The 19,154-nt window shown below is 40.6% G+C and overlaps 1 protein-coding gene across 3 annotated transcripts in view; it reads left to right on the forward strand.

Annotated features, from left to right (window-relative positions):
• Window positions 1-939: 939 nt before the first annotated feature.
• Mtm1 (myotubularin 1) overlaps window positions 940-19,154 on the forward strand; it is a 108,124-nt gene continuing 89,909 nt past the window's right edge. For 2 of the 3 annotated variants that reach the window (XM_052170657.1, XM_052170659.1), the window contains exon 1: window positions 951-1,020. The gene's annotated coding sequence lies outside the window, so the exon portion shown is untranslated. Of the gene's footprint in view, window positions 1,021-19,154 lie in introns of all 3 variants that reach the window. The other variant, XM_052170658.1, reaches the window with a different exon arrangement.

Raw genomic sequence — 19,154 nt, forward strand, 5'->3', positions numbered from 1 at the left:
TCCATTTTACTTTTGGACCACAGTTCAACAGTAGACAACTGAAACTATGGAAGGTGAAGCTAAAGATAGGTAGGGTATTTTTATAATGATATTTGAATATGTGTGCATATTTGAATGATATTAGGCAAAAGGATTGCTTTTAGATGCGTTTAGAACTAATGAAGAAGAAAAATCATCATGGTGAAGTAATTCCTGTTTACGCAAACTTATGTATAATATTGGACACAAAATTAAGAGACATTATTATGCACATTCTTCATTCTTCTAAGAGTCAGTGTGTTTATTTGATCAAAGCACTAAACTGTCTTCTTAAATTTGCGCCCACTCCCTGCTTTCACTTTCCATTTACTGTTTCAATAGTCATCTGACCCAAATTTCAAAAAGGAGAAGAAATTTTGACGTGTTTCCTTTTACTCGTTCAGTAGTGTTCTTGTGAAGGTCCTAGCACAACGTGAAATACACCACAGCTATATTGTGGTCTTATGAATTGCAGATATTGTACCAGAATCAGTGATATTTTTCAACTTCACCCACCCAAATATTAATAGTTTAACATCGTGACATCTGCTACACTTTAGAATAGTTTTCCCTCTAGATTTCTCTCTTCTTTTAAGATAGTACTGGGAGTAAACCTCGCAGAGGTTTCTACCTAGCACTGACTCCAACTTTCTTACAGGGATAGCCCCTCTCATCTCTGCCCTACCCCATTTTCAGCACCATGTTGTCAACTACAATTCCCAGATGCCTCTACGTTCCGGACCCAGCAAACGGTTTCCCAGCAGCCTATGGGTGAAAAACTTCAAGAGGCTACTTAGGTCACCCAGCACTTTCCACCCACCCCATATCACGTGTCCATGCCCTGCCAATCAGAACTGGGAGGAGGAAGCTAACAGTGGCCTGGAATCCTGGAGGACTCAGAGGGCGGGGCGAGCGGGGCGGGGGCGGGGCGAGCGTGGCGGAGGCGGAGCTGAGCTCCGGAGCTGAGCAGCCTGGCAACAGCGGTGGCTCCCTGAGCCTGAGGTGGGTTCGCTTTCTTTGCTGGTCTGGCTAGGAGCTGGACCACTGTGGGGGATCCAGGATGGAAAGGTCTGAAGGAAGAAGTAGGGACTCCCTGAGCCGGCTGGTAGCGAGGGGCCTGCCTGCCCCCCGCTGGGGTGGGGGTGGGGTTCTCTGGAGCGCCTCAGCTGTCCCTGCGAGGCAGGGTTGAGGCCCGGGAGCGGCAGGCAGGTGCCTCCCTCTGGCTTCCACTGTTCTCCTTGTCCTAGGTCCCCAGGTGGTGGTCGGCGATGGTTGGGACAGGAATATAGGGAGGGGCTGAGGGTCTTCGAATGCATTGCCTACACTTTGCTTTCCTGTCAAAGGTTGTCGAGTGCGTGGGACAGCCGCCCTAAGGCGACTGTTCCTTGCCCTGGCTCTGCTCATAGGGCGGACACCCGCTGCATCCCCCCGTGGCCTCACCAAGTGGTGGCATCCTGGCACTGGCCACGAACCCTTCTTCCTCGCTCTTGGCCAGTGTTTTTTTTGTGTCATACACCCGGGTGGGAGGCGGGGGCGGGGGCGGTATCTGCTTTTGCAACAGTTGAGAGAAGATCTGAGAAGGAACGGCTAGTTCCCCTGATACCAGTCGGAAGTGTGAACAGTCACTAAGAAGCGCTCTTGCCTGGGTTGCCTCCCTTAACTGACTTTTGCGCTCAGGAAGTGAAAACTAAATTTTAGTATTTGCCTAAGCAAAAATAAAGTGAATCTCCTGTGAAAAAAATATTACGGGTTTGATGGACACATTTGGGATAGGAGAAAAGAGAGTTGTAGCTGGCTTCTAAACCAGATCTTTGCAAGAGTGGAATCAGAGCCTTTTTGAACTGACCTGACAATTTACATAGTAGTTCAGTTGTTTCCTGAGTGGGGAACTGAGGCCCAGGAAAGGTTAATGTGACATGGGCTTCAGGCACATTAATGACAAAACTAATGTGACAAGTCAAGTCAAGTCTCTGGGGATTTCTCGGTGTCTGTTAAGTCTGGATTCCTCTTAGCACGGCTCATTTTTGGTCATTGTGAAGTATCCATCTTAGAGTACTGAGCCTGAAGTTCAAGCCATTTTGGACTCCCCCCCCCCCAAAAAAAAATGAAAAATCAAAAACAAGTTTACTAGCCAACCTTTTATTTATCACATATACTAGGAAGAATCTGTGTATTTGTCAAATTTGACTACAGAGAACTTGAAGCCATTTTATGGGATCAGATCTAGCTTTTAGGAGATTCCCATATGCTGTAGGAGATTCAAACTGGCGGCTCTCTCTGAAGCAGTGGAACAGGTTTCTGATGTGTTCAAAAGTAGCTATCAATTCTGTGGGATTATAATTACTTTCATCATATGATTGGTCTCCTTATGTTAAAGTCCTAACTTATATATCTCTTGTCATCGGAAGTTCCAGTCTTCATTCATTAAACATTGCCTATGGTGTACCTATAGTTTCTGTCCTATGCACCAGGAAGACAAGAGGGAAACACACCATTAAGGCATTATGGAATTGATATAGAGGTTGTCAGACATAAAGAAAAAAAGCAATGTTGTGTTACTAGCAGAGGTGAGTTGTAAAAAATTAAATGTTCAAAGTGTACAATAAGACAAACTCCAAGATTGAGAGAACTTTTGCTGTCGCTTTGAATTTCTAAGTTTTGATAGCTCTTACTCCAATAAAACATAAACATCTGAGTCCAAGAGATTCACTCTATGGAGTCACATTTCTCCTTTCAGTGCATATAGCAATTTTAAACAGTTAGTGTGATGGTGAATGTCTGACTTCCTAGTTAGATTACTGTAAAGCCAGAAGTCTCTGGTGAAGTCAGGTTCGTATGGTGATTTCTGGCCGCAGTCTGCTGGACTTTCAGCTTACCGTATACAATGGTTTCTATTCTTTCATGCAGGCTTGTACTGTGAACCTGTTATCTGAAATGGTCTTCTCTCTTTTCGTTGCCTTGTGGAGATACTAGTTCACTTTGAAATAGTTCCATAGTAAAGAAGCACTCAAAATCTGAGGAACAAGAACCCTCAGTAATCAAATGGCATTGCAAGTAGTCACTGAGAAAGTCATTTGTCTGACCAGTACCACCCGTTTTAATAGTCCTGATGTTCAGTGTTTTCAAAACAATCTTTATGACTTCTGAAAATGACTAATGTTGCAACTAATACTGCAATATTGCTTCAAATGAGAAGAGGATTAATAAAATGTACTTGCTTTATAAACCATCGAAAACACATGGTTCTAGCTTTTATTGAGGACTCAAAAACAAAGGGAAAAGGGGAGAGTCTTTGGGACTCGTGAGGTGACATTTTTAACCAGTGGCCAGGTGATTACAAAGGATAGAGTTTCTAGTTATTTCTAAAGACTATCCAACTTTACAGTAGCATAATGGATGTCATTTATTTTTCTTTATTCTTTCATTCTGTTAATGATCTCTTACAAGTTCTAATTTCCTCATTTCCTGGTTTCTACTTGTTTATTCCTCTTTGGCAGATCTCAGGGGAAAGAACTATCATTTGCCTAGAAGGTATGGACTCAGGATTGAGCAGTCTAGAAGTTGTAGTGAATGTGGGCAAGCTGCTTACCTCTATGTCTCATTTTCTTTATCTAAGAAATCAAAACAATAATAATAGTTTCTCAAAGGGTTGGTGGGAGGGCTGAGTGATTTTTCTACATTGAGTAAGCATTCAAGGAAAGAACTTTAGTTGGCTTGAACTGAACGTGGAACCCCTTTCTGCTGTGCTGTGCTCTGTTTTGTTGTCTTGAAAGAGGGCCTCACCACATAGCCCATTTGGCCTCAAACTTAAGACAGTCTTTCTGCCTCAGCCTCCTTGGATTACATGTATGCCACCATACCTAGCTTTGAACAGTTTTTGTGGGGGAAAAATGAAAATAGCAATGTTTTAATAAACTTTTGGAAATCCAGTAAGGTAGGTTTTCAAGACACCTTTCTGCTTTCCATTGTTGGCGTGAACCTTTAATTTCAGATGGCAGTGTCAGTCTGTAGGTCTTGAAGTACTAAATTCCTTTGCCATGTGGAATAAATGGTCACTTGGAGTCATATTCAGCTTGGTATCACAAAGAGTAACAGAGCAGGAAGGGCCTCCCAACTCCAGTGCTTTGTAGTTAGAAGATGGTCTTATATTGGCAATGCTTGCAGACCTTCTTCCAGACTTAATACCACAGCAGTCTCATTCCTTTTAAGAATGTAGAAGCATCTCTGTGAAGCATACACATCATACACAAGTGCTTTCTTGGTATTTTTGCTCAAGGACCAAGGAATGGTAAATGAGCCTGTTGTCCCTGTGAGGTAGTAATAAGAAGCTCCTTGAATTTGGATTCCAAATACAGGTTCAGGTTCATTTCTCTTAACTGTGTGACATTATATTAACCTCCTTGCTGGTGGTTTTGTTTGTAAGATGGAGGTAATAAAACCTGCCCTACCAAACTTCCAAAGACCTAAGGGATCTCAAATGTGCATTAGAACCCTTTGTAAACCATTCAGCTTACAAAGTATCATTATTGTACTAAAGTGTTTCAGAAACCATTGCTATTTGGAGAACTAGTGTAAGAGGGTGCTTTGCCTTCCTGTTCTTGGCTGTCCCCTGCCCTGGAGCTGTGGGTGTAGCTTCTGCCTCTTTTCCCCACTTTGGTACCACTGCCTTTAATGGACCTGGAACATCAGTATCCACTCCATTTATTCCACTTCATTCATTCCAAACAGTAGCAATGTGTGGCCAATAATTAAATATTAATACCAAGGTGACTCCTGTGTCATGAAACTTTATCATCTCTAATGCAGAGTGTGTAGGCACCAAGGCTTTCTTTTCCCAATCAAGACCAGGCTTTGGCTGCTCAGTAGGACTAGACTGGATGCTCATAGTTCCTTGTGATGATGAAAAGCCATTATGATCTGGTGAAGATCCGAAGATGAGATTGCTCCCCATATCACTGCTTCCCCCATCTATAAAAGACAGGCCTTATTTGTAAATGACAGGGTCCAAGTTCCCTTTGCATGATACTTGGATTTGTTTCTCAGTATCTACCAGGAACTTTGGTACATCTTAGACTCCTAATAGTTTAGTATTGCCACTTCTTAGCTGGACTTGACAGGTAACTCCTGCATGTTGCAACATATGTTTTTCCATCTAAGAAGGAGGTGTTGTCTCAGATGGTTTATGTATGTGTATGAAACTTAACTTGGCCCAGAGCTCATAGTAGGTATTTTGTAAACATTGTTGGCTTGAATCGGAGGAGTGGCAACTTGAGTTGTTTGAGCATGTTGGTTTGAATCATTCTGCTGTATACCTACAAACCATGTTCCTTACATGTTAAGAAGTGGAGGCTATGCTTAACCCTCTGTCCAGGTTCTGATAGTGGATCAATAGAAATTTCATGCATTGCTTTGCCACCCCTTTCTTCTAGCTTCTTGACTTTTGGATTCTGGCATGAGTACAGGCTCATTTTTGCTTCATTTGCAAGTATGTTTGGGTCTGGAAAGGGCTAGCGGAAGTTGAAGTGTAATAATTAAAAGTAAAAATAAAATTAACTTGTTTGTCTATTCAGTTCTCATCTCATTTTACAAACTTGGACAAAATGCAGCGGTGCCCTTTCTTTAGTATTCGATAATGGTTAGATGTTGTTGTCACAGCCATGACCTTTTGATGGGAAGGAAGCACTTTGTTTCCCTAAGCCTCTTCATGAATACGCTTCACCCGCAGTCCCTTCCTCTTTATGGGTGTGACTGGGACAGAGGTGAGTTATAAGGACATTCCTAGCATTGGGTGGTGGCGCTTTAAATTCCCTTTGTTGGCTTGTAAATTTCTTTATGACCCTGAGATTGCTTAGGTGGGGATTTAGAATAAAAAGGACTTTACTTGATTTCAGTATTGCCAAGAAGTAATCCCAGCTGTTACTCAGCTTTGGACTGTGGATGTACAGCAGTGACCCTCTGGCTGTGACTCCTAGTGTGCCTCCTAGTTAGTGCTGTTCAAGGGTAACAACCTGCAGAAGTTTGCTCTTGACTTCAGGGAGACCTCAGGCTGTGTGAGTAGCAGCAAGTATGTAATTTAGAGTTTCCTGGTTCTGAGATGTTCCTTGTGTATGACAGTGGGGCTGTGAGAAAGCATGTGTCCCACTCTCTGTCAAATGTCCTCTACCTCTAGGTTCCTTGCGGAAAGAAAGTCTGGTGGTTTTTTAAGTAGAGGATGATGGCTTCTTGCTTTTCAATCTTTCAGCTAAGATGAAGTGTAAGTTGGAGGCTGAGTCGTACCTTGCAGGACAGTTCCTTTCTTCCTGTTATCAAGTCCAGTCATTTCTACAGAGATTTCCATCATTTCTGTGTCATCAAACAATTTTCCTTTGTTGACACAGATCTTCTGGATGCCCTTAACCCTCAGCAGCTGTTCCTGAGAGCTTATAACTAATGTAGAATCACAGGTCAGCTAAGAACCCCTGGAGAATCTCCATTTTCATGTGTCTGAGTGCATCTATGTAAATGAAAGTCTAGGATAGTTGATAGAAGAGCTGGTCATATCCTGGCTTCCCTAGCAACTCTTTGAAACAACACTAATCAATACAGTGCTAGATTGAAAAAGTAAACTCGCAAAATAAATTTTAACATGTCTTTGCAACATGTAAAATACAAGCATATGAAAAATACTGTCATTTTACATATAATTACCATAATAATGAAGCATTGCCCTTTTTTGTACTAGACTTGGAAATCATTTGTGTATTTTACTTATAGGCTTATAGGACGTATCCATTTAGACCAGCCACATGGTGCTAGTTAGTCCCTACAGTGTGGGACAGTGTGGGCATTGAGAGATGAGTTCATCAGGTTGGCATTTAGTGCCCAACCAGCTGCTTCTGTACTAACTTACATTAATGTTAGGGTTAATCTCTGCCAAGCTTTTAGCCCATTGCTGTTACATAATGTCTCCTTTGAGGGTAAAATTATTAACATAAGCGCCAAGTTTCTTTCTCTAAGGTTATGTCAACAGTTAGCTTTGGGGCAGTAACATTGAGGTCTTAATCAAGGGTTGTGATTTCAGGGTTTACAACTGGTGCTCACCTGACTATGGCGGCACTTTTTATTACTGTTAAGGAAGCAGTGTTAGATGTGTGTGTGGTGGTACACATCTGTAATGTCAGTGCTTAAGGTTGAAGCAGTTCAGGCTATCCTTAGCTTTATAGTGAGATCCTGTCTCCAATAAATCAGGGAAGGAAGAGTTGGGGGGAGAGACATAAAGCAAACTCTTGTGGAATGCTTGGTTTTTGGTTGTGTGCGTGAAAGTATCTTTTCCCTAGCTCTTCAGAGAGGGTGCCACCTCCCTAAATAGAAATTTCCTCATTTTAGGAATACTGCAGACTGGTGGTTTGCTAGGCTGGCTGCTCATTAGAACCACCTGGGGCATTTTAAATACCTGCTGCCTGAGCCCCACCCACAGCCCTCCTGGGTTAATTAATCTGAGGTGAGACCTGCCTGGGCCTTTTTGAAAAGTCATTTTGTGAGGGCCAGCACCGGTTCTGCTTCAGTGGGTGTAGGATGAGGCAAGGAGTACAGTACCAGGCTGCTGCCCTGTAGGTTGTGCTTTGATTAGCCAGCTGCACCAGAATCACCTGAAGGGGTTTTGCAGAGGTACAAGTTCCCTGGCTCTGAGCCTGGAGCTTCTGATTCAGCAGGTCTGGGCCGGAGCCCAAGATCCATGTTTGAGAAGTGTCCTATGCAACGTTTCATCATCAAGGATTGGGCTTATCTTCAGTTTCCTGCAGATGTGCTACGAACACCCATTGGGGGTTAAAAACAAAAGTTGAATTTTAACCAACCCTTTTTGTGTCTTGATAATGAGACACTCAGACAGCCCTCTTTTAATTTGTTGTTGTGGTAGGCTATTTTAAGCTATTTCCTAGTCGAACTGCAGCATTAGCTTATTCGTGCTGTTGGGACAGACCTAATGTGCACATGCTCTTGCTTACTGCTGCATTTGATTGGTAGTATTTTGTTCTCTCTATTTGTCACTGAGTTTTAGTTTCAGTTTTTGTCTAGTTTAATACAATGACAGTGCTAGTCTTATACAGTGAGTTGGGATGTTCCCTTTCTCCATTCACTGGAAATCTCTAAGGTTGGAGCATATCATGTCCTTGAATGTTAATAGAACTGGGCCTGGAAGATTTTCAACTGTCTCTATGTGATTGTTTGCCTATCTGTACCCTCCCCAGCCCCCCCCCCTCTTTTATGTCATCATCTCATTAGGCCAGGTAGGCCTCATGCTCACTGTGTAGCAGAGGTTGGCCTTCTCCTGATCACCCTGCCTCCACATTCCAAGTGCTAGGATGTCGGGTGTATGCCACCATACTGAACTTTGCCTTTTTCTTGGTTAGGTTTTTTTTTTTTTGTTTTTTTTTGTTTTTTTTTTACCACATTTGTCAGTTATGATGATAGTATTGTTTGGAGGTTTCAAAACATAATTTCATTAGTAATATGTTCTAGCATATTTTAATTCCATCTTCATCTGTGAGGTTTCTAAAAGTACATTTTTAAAATCTGAAAATATGTTTGCCAGCAATTTTCAATACCAATTCCTAACCTCACAGCTGTAGAATGTAGGGCGAATGCTTACAGTTCTTTGACACTCGGATGCTGGATTTCTCTGGCCTTGGTGGTTGGCTGCTTTGGTGTGCTGTTTATATATTCATCAATGTTGTGTGTGTCAATCAGTAACTCCTGCCTTTTATTACTAAGTAGCAGTCCACAGTTCAGTAATTGATAGCCATTTGAGCTACTCGGTTTGGGGCCGAACTACAAGCAGTCATTGCAGCTTTGCATGGGCTCATGTTTTCATTTGATTTGTGGAAACACTGTACTTTGGAAGGACATTGCTGTTTTTCTACAAATACACGTTTTGATTCTTTTTTGTAGTTTTTTATTTTATTTTATTTTGAGACAAATATCACTTGCTGGCCTGGAACTCACTTTGTAGATCAGGTAGGCCTTGAATTCATAGAGATCTGCCTGCCTCTGCCTCCTGAGTGCTGGAATTAAAAAATGTACGTCATTATGCCTAGCTCACAAATAGTTTTCTTTCTTTCTTCCATGTTATACCTACCATTTTCTTGCCTAGCTAGAATCTCTAAAAATTGTAACTATATGCAGTCATTCTCCTTGTTTTGAAGTTTTCCATTTTTTAACCATTGCTATATAAACCTCAGGCATTCTTACTTTGCTGGACAAATCATGATTTGTTGTTTATTTTGTTTGTAGAAGCCATGCTTCAGATATGGTCTTCAAGAAGATAATAGAGATAGCCTAATTGACTATATTTGCCTAATTGACTATATTAGCCTAATTGACTACATTACAACACTTACACCCACTCCCTAGCATGACCCTCCAATTTTTACTTTTAGTGTCAATAACAGGATTTGTGTCTGGAACCTGGGAATTCTTTTTATGGCTCTGAGAAGCTGCCCTAATTGCTTGTTCAAAGGACATGGGAGTTGTCAGATTCAATGGGTGTCTTTGTTCTTGAACTGGAATTTCTTCATCCTGTTGTTTCCATTCTGTTAATAGTGGTTTTAGTTCCTCTTTATCTTCTTCCCTTTCTGGTATTTCTTGCCTTTTCCTTGGATGATTTTTTTTCTTACATCCAGAAGACCACCTCTTCCAATGATGTCATGGTCTAGACATGTTAGGCCCTTTAACTTTGTTCTGTGACAGGAATGCATGGTGGCTTGTGTTTATGCCTGGTAACTGCCCTAGTAGGAAATGACTGCTTTTTGTACTCTCTGGGTCACTGTAAGCCTTTCTCTTTGTGACTTTCCAAATACTTTAGTTAAGTCACCCAATGGGGATTCCATTTTGGACACTCTTTTAGTGCAGCAAGCTGCCTGTTGGTCAAGTGACTACTCTTACTTCTGCTTTTTGCTAGCCTCCAAGGTAAACTTGCTCTTATAAATTAGGACCATTTCAGTGGACCAGGCCCAGCATTTTCACCAGCTAAGAGATGCCAATCTGTATTCCCTGTGCCTCCCTGTGAATGAATTAACTTCAGAGACTCGGGTGCTTTCTAAAAAGTATCTTCAGTGTCTACATTTGAGTGGGGATTCAACATTTAGTTCTAGGCCATAATCACTGTGAGGCATACTTATTAAATATAGTGGGCACTGGTGTTGTAGGAGCTTTGTTTTTGGTTTAAAATTGAGATACAGCAAAATTTTATAATATGACATCTTGTATAGCATTAACCTCGAAGGCAATTTTGTTTTGAGCTAGGGTTTCACCACATAGCCTTAGCTAGCCTTGGATTTGCTAGGTAGACAAGGTTGGCCTGTAAATCACAGCTACCTTTCTGTCTCATCCCCTCTAAAAGGCAGTTTCAAAGGATGATTTTTTTTTAAAGGAAGTACTTGGAACAGAAAGAGCATTGCTGGAATGAGTGTACATCATTGAAGAATACTTTATTTAGCTGCATATGCTCTGAGCCTCACTACTTCCCAGATGCCCCTTGTGGGATATTCATTCTGTTTGTGTCCACCCAGTCCACAAAGACTGTTACAACACAAACTAGTACTGCAGTAGATAAATATGGGGAATATTATTGAGTGCCTCATAGATTTGGTAGAGGGAATCTCCATTTGTTTACTTCCCTTTATAATGAAAGCTAAGTTTCTTTCTGGATGTCAGTTTTTTTTTTTAATCCCCTTCTAATACTACATTACATGTTCATGTAGAAAGTATTATGTCCTTATTTTCATTTGATCATCTATTGAAAAATGGTTAGTGGTTCAGAGGGCTATGTTGCCTCAGGTTAACCTCTCCAATCTTTTGTGGACAAGTTGTTTTTGTTCACGCTTGTCAGTTGTCATATGAAGTTACTAGTATTACTTGACAAATACAGTTGTTAGTGGAAATTGAATGACTTATGATGTGCTTAGAACAGTGACTGATAGTGTGGCAGTCAGACACGTGGAAACTGTGATCAGTGCCTATAAGTAGATGGATAGCTTTTGCTTGTCATCATTTTCTCATATACCTACTTTGCTGCTATCCAACTTGTATTTGCCCACTGTCTCCCAATTAACTTCTTAAAGACCTATCTCAAAGTTGTTGTTTTTGTTATTATTTTAAAGGTATTTTATGTATATGGATGTTTTGCCTGCATACATGTTTGAGTGCCACTAATGTGCCTGCTGCTCATAGAGGCCAGAAGACAGTATCAGATACCCTGAAACTGGAGTTATAGATGTCTGGGAGCCACCGTGTGGGTACCCAGAATCAAACCCAGGTCCTGAGAGATAGTAATAGGTAACACACACACACACACACACACACACACACACAAGATAGCCATTTCTTTGGCCTCTCAAGTTATTTTTCCATCTCCAATTGTGGTACCTTGTATCTATTTGTTGGCTCTTTTTGAACTCTTTGGAAACAAAATTAATTACATATGCTGAATAATGTCTCAGAAATAATCACTTTGATGTCTCTTTATCTTAAGTATCCATATCAATATTTTAGTGCAAGGTAATTTAATAACTTCATGGAATACCTATAGTTGGGATAATTAAACGAAACTATTCTGAAGTTAGCCAAGTGCTGATCTGATCATTTTGTAAATTGTTAAATTCCATGGGTGATGTCTTACCTGTATAGTATATTCTTTCCAAAGAAGTCTTAACATCTAGTACTTAAGATTGTGGCCTTGGATGTAAATAGTGCCATTAGAGATGTAGTTAAAGATGAAAATAGATTACAAAGGAAGCCCCTTCATGTAGCACAAAGTGTGACATTACAGGGGAACACTATAACAAAGCAAAGACACATAGGTAGAAGCCCATAATTGAAATGATGCTTCCATAAGCCAATAACTACCAAGGCCTCTAGTTACCATTGGCTACTAGCTAGATGCTTCAAGTGCTTATGTCTTAGATGACACCCTCAGAACTGGAAGAGAATCTCTAGCTGTTATCTGTCTACTTTGTAGTACTTGGTTATAGCAACCTAGAAGAGGAATAATTTGTCTAGATGCTTGGAGTAGTGTTGACAAGCCTGAGACTATGGTTAAAGTTATGGGTTTGCCTACTTTATCCTATGTTGTTATGTGAATCCCAAGATTATCTTGTTTACTAAAACAAGCAAGCAAACAAAAAAACCTGTTTCTAGTTGTGTTGTGGGTCAGCCTTGGCATACACATCCCTCGGCTGGAATACAGACGTGCCCTTAGCACATACATTTAATCCCTCTGGCTGGAATACAGACACATCCTAAGTATACGCCTATAATCCCAAGAAATGAATGTAAAGTAGTTTGTAGAAAGAAGCACCCATGTTTGAAAGTGATGTCTAATTGTGTGGCAGACAAAGGGATGAATCAGAAAGAGATTTGACAGAATGGGATATGCTCAACTCTCACGATAACAAAGAGGAAAGAGAGGTATTTATGGAAGAGCATCACAGGAAGTAGGAGGTAGGTTGCAGAGAGACAACAAGTTAGACACAGGTGAAGACAGAAGGAGCCTGAGAATGAGAAAGAGCCAGAAAATTTGAACAGATTGCCAAAGTTAGTATGAGGGTAAGCAGAACAATTCAGGAGAGACTGAGAGAAGCCAGATTTCAGTCAGCTTGGAGAAGAGTGAACCTGAACAGCTGAGTTGATCCAGCCAGCTACAGCTCAGTAAGAACAAGAAAGGATGAGCGTATTCAGCAGAAAGCCTCAGTGACTGAAAACACTAGGCCTAGATAAGATTGTACAGAGGCTAGAAGCTTTCAGGACCAGGCCTTGGTTAGCAGACACAAGGAATAAGCCTCAGAGACAATGATTATATCAGAAGAATAGAAATTACTATTACAGTATTACCTATCTTCTCAATATAATTTGATTTTTAAACAAATTTGCTGCTACATTAGAAAAAAAAGTATAGGAAATCTGGTTCCAAAATGCCATTGTAGTTCTTACCCGTGTGTGTCAGGTATAGGAGGGAATGCTTAGAGCAGCACTATTTGTAGTAGTGAAACATAGAAGTCAGTCAAAGGTCTGTGCAGAGAATGCTATTACTTACTATTTGGTAGCAGAAATGAGTAAAGCACAGGGGCATGTATCTGTGTTCCTGATGCTCACAGCAACCTGGGTGAGAAAAGCAAAGAACAAAAGATTGTGGACTCATTCAATTTCTACAAAAGCTCAGAAACACACATAAACCAACATAGTCTTTGCCAATATATGCAAGATGATAAAGCTATGCATAGAAACTAGAAACATACAAATCCATCTTTGTGCCTTTAATGGCTGAAGTCGAACTTCTCCAGTCACGGAAAATTTGAAGGGTGATGCTCTTTACTGGGTGCTGCGTGCCAGTAACAGAAAACATATCCCTTGCCTTTAGGAAGGAAGCTCTAGAAATCTAACAGGAGACCCACAAGGTCACTGTGGGGTATAGTTCAGTGTGTGATGGGAAATATTCACAACATATGCAGTATATAAAGAAGCTAAGTGTGCACATGTCATGTGAGATGTGCACATGAGTGAGATATGTGTATATGTGTGATGTGCACATGAGTGAGATGTGCATGTGTGTGAGATGTGGGTGTGATATGCACATGAGCGAGATGTGCACTTGTGTGAGATGTGTGTGAGTGAGATGTGCACTGCATGGGATGTGTGCTGTGTGAGAGGAGCCTAAGTCCAGCTCTTGCTTCCACCTTTCAGTGAAAGTACCTGGAGGAATCTCAGGTTCCACCCAAAGCCCTTCTCATTTCTTTCTAGAAATCACACATGTGTTGTAAAGCACCTTGCTGTCCTCTCTGTGCCATTGCTGCCCAATCTCTGGGCTTTTCTCTGGAGGTCCCTTAGCCTGCACCTGAGAAGGTTCACAGAATATAAGAAAATGTAATTGAATGTAATGTAAATATTGTAAAGTGGCTTTCTCCATTACCATATTAGTCATAATACTTTACTTGTTTTTATTCCTTAGCAACTGCCATTTGACCTTTTTACTTAAAAATATGTCTTTTACATATGAATTTAACATGTGCTTTTGGAGAATCGTTCTCACTGCAGAAAATAATTCACCAAAAGATTTTGTTTTGTTGTGGAGAGATTAGCTGGGTTCAAGAGTCTCAGCCTTGGCAGGTGGATGGTAACTTGATCTTTCTTCTATTTTAAAACTTTGTTTACTGTCAAGTATTAACTGTTACAAGATGCATGGGCCTGCTTCACTGTCGGCCCTATCACTGTGTTGCCTTTGTCCATTAAAAAAAAACATGTTAGTAGTTTATTTGCCAAACCATTTTCAGCTTGTGATATCTAAAATTACTCTATTTATGGCTAACAGCTTGTGTCACTAAAGCCAATCAACTGTCCTGAAGATGTGGTATTTGTCATGAGAAAACCAAGAAACAGAGTAAATGGATCTACCCAAAGTCTGTCACTGGCTGCTGGGGAAAAATGATTCAGACTGTCTCCTCAGGGCAGAGTTTCCCTCCATACCTAATTTGAGGAATGCCTTAATTCATGGAAAGCCTCTAGCTGGAGGCAGGGGCTGGCATACTGGGCCAGTTGTGGTCTCCCTTTCATGCCTTCCTCCCCTTCAGCCAGGACAGTATTTCAGGACTATTACTATTGAGTGACAGACTTGGGATTGCAAACCCAAATTCTTGAATTCAGAACCCTCCTTTTCAACCTTGTCACACCATGTTGAAGCTGGGTTATCATGGCATCTTTGACAAACTGAAAAATAGAGTTAATAATTTATTTTTGCATTTTTAAAAGAACATAGTTATTATTGTTTTGGCTGAGGAAAACTCATTTGGAAAGAATTACATAGTTTAAAGTAGGAGGCAGCAGCCTGTTTCTGTAAATGAAATTGTCTTATGTTTTGGTGCTACATTACCAAGTTGCAATGAGATTTATGGCTCACATACTATCTGGCCCTTTACAAGAGTTTGCCATTCTGGGTCAAAGGAAAATGGATAAAAAACGAAACTTCTACTGTTTCATATCATACTTTATTTTCATGTGGGTTGGGGTAGCCTTCTCCCAAGTAAGTAAATGTATTTTATAAATTGATAGTTACAATGGGCTCAAAATGGCTAGAATGTTGAACAGTTCTGCTGTGTCCAGCTAGTAGTTACGTTGAGAACATTATGAGATCTGTTTTCATTTTCTTGTCTCCTAAGTGGCTGATGGTTCAAGTGCTTGATGCTTCCTGAGAGGCCAGGTTGCAAATGAGGGAGAAGAGTTTGAATGAAAAGTTCACTATTAAAAATCACAACCTTTTATTTTGTTCTAGACTAGAGTTAGGGAATAATGTTGATGTTTCAGAAAGGGAGACTGACTAGAGGAAGGAAGGAAACCAACAGAGATGGAGGAGGGCGAAGTCAGGGCACAGATGAGAACAAAGCATATGACACGTGAAGATGCCGTGACGAAACCCATTGCTTTGTATGCTGTTCGAAAGCAATGATACAGAGATGGCTCAGTGCGTGTTGTGCAAGTGTGAGTTCAATTCACCAAAACCATGTTAAAAAGGCAGGTGTGGCATGCACTTGTTAAAGAGCACTATAGAGGTAGAAGTGGTGGATCCCCGGAGCTGCCTAACCTACTAGGCCAGCTCCAGGCCAGTGAGAGACCCTGTCTCAAAACACACACACACACACACACACACACACCACCACCACCAACAACAACAACAACAACAAAACTAAACAAACAAGGTAGATGGTACCTGAGAAATGACACTTAAGGTTGCCTTCTGGGCTCTACACACTTGTACACACAGGGACACACCATAAGATAGGGAAAATTGTGTTTAGATTGATTCTATCTACAATTCTCTTCTTAAGCTAGTAAAGGGGTTTTGCAGAGTTTGGTTTTATAACAAAGGGGGTATTAGGTCTAATAATATTGTGCTCTACTGCCTGAAGTTCTTGACATTTGTTTTCAAAAGAGACTATCTAGCAAAGACAATTATCTTTAAAAGGAATTCTAAACTCAGGCAGCCTGTTCATGACTCCTTGTTGGCTGGCAGGCTTTAGAAGATTGGATAGGTCTGTACAGCCTCAGTGAGACTTGACTGGTGGGGGGAAGCCTCTCTGAATTTATTCAAATACTAAAGCAAAGCAATAAATCCCATTAGGGAAGATCAAAAGAGAAAAGCATCTATTCTCTACGTGTTTTGCATAATCTGTAAAGTTTTAAAATAGTTTCTTAGTCTGAAAGAAAGATGTATGGTACAGGTACCTTAAATCTTCTGTTTTATGGGAGCCTATAGAAGAGGAAAAACTGTCTCAGTTCTTTAGTACAAATTGTTTCAGAATAGTATAAACTAGCACTACAGTTCTGTTGGCCAGAGTATTGTACAGGGAACACCTAATGACCCAGAAACTTTGTTGTACCTTTTTATTAATTTTAATACACTTTTATGGGTTCCTGGATTAAGAGAAATAGTGTCAAGATCCTTGTCCAAGTCATTATTGACTAGTTAATTCATTGAATAGATAATCTACTAGGTACCTGTTATGTGCTAGTCACTACTGCTGTTGCTATAAAAATGCAAGAGTAAATATAACATAGAAGTTTTAGCCTGCAAATAGAGATTCTTGCCAGGAGAGCTGTAACTCTTTTGAGGAGGTGCTAAGTGCTAGAATGACAGACAGAAATGCGAAGAGAGGAAGATCCACCGAGTTTGTCTTGAATTTCAAGAGAGACAGTGAAGGCTGTGTTGCACCTTAAACATTATTCAATAAAATATCATCTTTATGTTGTTTTTATTTGAGGTGCTAGAGGCCCTGAGGCTACTAAGCTGTGTTCTCTTTAATTGTATTTTGTTTTTACTGAGATGAGAAGCAGTCACATATATCATGTAGTTTGCTTGAGAGACTCACTCCAGGAACTGATCTTAACCCCTCTCTAGTCCCTGTATGTTCTGTGACAGGAGAGTCCTTGGCTTAAATAATCACAAAAATATCTTCGAAGGGGGAATCCAAATAATGTTTGTGTATAGAATCTTCAGTTTTTGCATTAAAGCCAAGGTAGCAAAAAAGCAATGATTTTAAAGAATTCCTTTTACACATACTTATTATTTTATATGTGTGTTTTTATACAACTGCATGAGTTTATGTGTGCCGTATGTATGCAGGTACCCAGACTATGTATGCAGGTACCTGTATGTATGCAGGTACAGAGACTAAAGGGCAGCTGAAGCTTTGGAATGGGTTGTAAGCTGTCTCATGTGGGTACTCAGACCAGAACCTGGGTCCTTTGCAAGAGCAGTTAGTGCTCTTAACCCCCTAAGCAATCTCTTCAGCCCTGTCCAACCCCACTAGTTTTCTTTTTTAAATAAAAGGGATGAAAACTTTATTGCTTGAGGTTTTGGGCAAAATGATTTGTAAACCTAGTGAGTGGCTGTTTCTATATATGCCCCCTTGGGTACTGGATTCTAGGGAATCTTTCACAGTGGCACATTGCTTCCTGTTGCAGTCATTGTGGGCAAGTGCAGTTTCAAAGTCTACAATTCAGTCACCAGTAGCCAAACAGTATCCATGTAATAGCTTACTTTCTCAGTAGTATTTCTAAGGCAAGGGATGATTCATAGAATTGTGTTGACCACAGTGAATAATTAGCTTTTCATAATTAAAGTACCGATAATTATTAACAGATATATAGAGAGTGGTTCTTCTCTTGAATTAACTCATTTTGCCCAACAGTGATAAAGGAATGGCTTGGCCTCAAAAAATGTAAATAACCTGCCCCAAGGTCAAATGGTTCCTCAGTTGTAGAGTTGGATTTGAATGGTGCTGACTCCAAACTCCTGCTCTCAGTGTCTCAGTGCTCTGGCTTCTGTAGACTGGGCATCAGCCACCACACTTGACACAGAATCTCACTGATTGAAATTTTTAAGTCAGACTTAGTGGAATTGACTCTTATCATCACCCAGGCCCTTGAATCTCTGAGGATTGTATTTGATCCCACTTGTAACAGTAACAGTGTACAGTGTAATTGCCAAAGAGAGGGCTTTAGACATAAGACCATGTTATATGATGCTATGTATATGAAGGGGCCAGAATGGGCAGGAATGGAGATAGGAAGCAGCCTCTCTGGCTGCCAAAGGGCTTCAGCATTGGGAGTGATGACTGATGCGCATGCGGCTTCAATTTGAAGTGAAGGAAATGTTCAGAAATTGTGATGATTTGAGATCAAGACTTTTAGGTGTTTTTTTTTCATTTTCTTTTTTGTCTGTTTATTTTTGGTGTGTCTGGAAATTGAATCCAGCAGATCCTTAGGCATTCTGGGTCACACCCTTCCATTGCTCGCTCTCTCTCTCTCTCTCTCTCTCTCTCTCTCTCTCTCCCTCGCGCTCTCCCCCCACCGCACTCTCTGTCTCTCTGTCTCTCTTTCTTTCTCTCTCTCTCTCTCTGTGTGAGTGTGTGTGTGCATGCGTGTGCATATTTTCAGTGTGATGTAACCCAGGCAGGTTGAAAAGAATAAACTACCATCTTTGGCTTTGGCTTTATTTTTTATGGTTTTTGAACAAATGCTGTATAATCAGGCGGGTTGACAGTAAGTGGACTATATAGTCTTGGGTTTTAAATATATTTATTGACTTAGCAATAGGAAATTTAGTTTGAAAACTGACCTATTAGATATTCAAGTATCTTATTACTAAACCCTAATGTTTTCTATTACTGAAGGACTTCACCTGTCTACTTATATAATACTATGTAGGCAGAAGAATAATTTCAGGGCAGGTGCATCTGATCTTCCTTTTCTAATTCATCTTCCACATTTTGCTTTCATGTCTAAGAACAATATTGTGTGCTACATGAACATAAGGTTAGAGGCGTTTTCAAAGCACAGTGTAAGATTTTGTCTGAATTTAATTAATTTGGCAGTTACTTTCAGATCTTTTAAAAAGTTAAACTTGAATTCCTTTTAAATTAAACCACCACCTAATTCACTTTTTCTTTCCCCCTCTTTCTCTTTGACACTTTTTTTTGGGTTTCCCTTACCCCTCATTTCTCCTTGTTTCCTTCCTTGGGTCTCACTATGTTATCTAGCCTTGTCTCCCACTACTGAACTAAACAGACCCTACTACCTCTGCCTCCCCAGTTATTTGAGTATGTGATGTG

This window comes from Apodemus sylvaticus, chromosome X, assembly GCF_947179515.1.
Source record: "Apodemus sylvaticus chromosome X, mApoSyl1.1, whole genome shotgun sequence".
NCBI classification, from domain to species: domain Eukaryota; kingdom Metazoa; phylum Chordata; class Mammalia; order Rodentia; family Muridae; genus Apodemus; species Apodemus sylvaticus.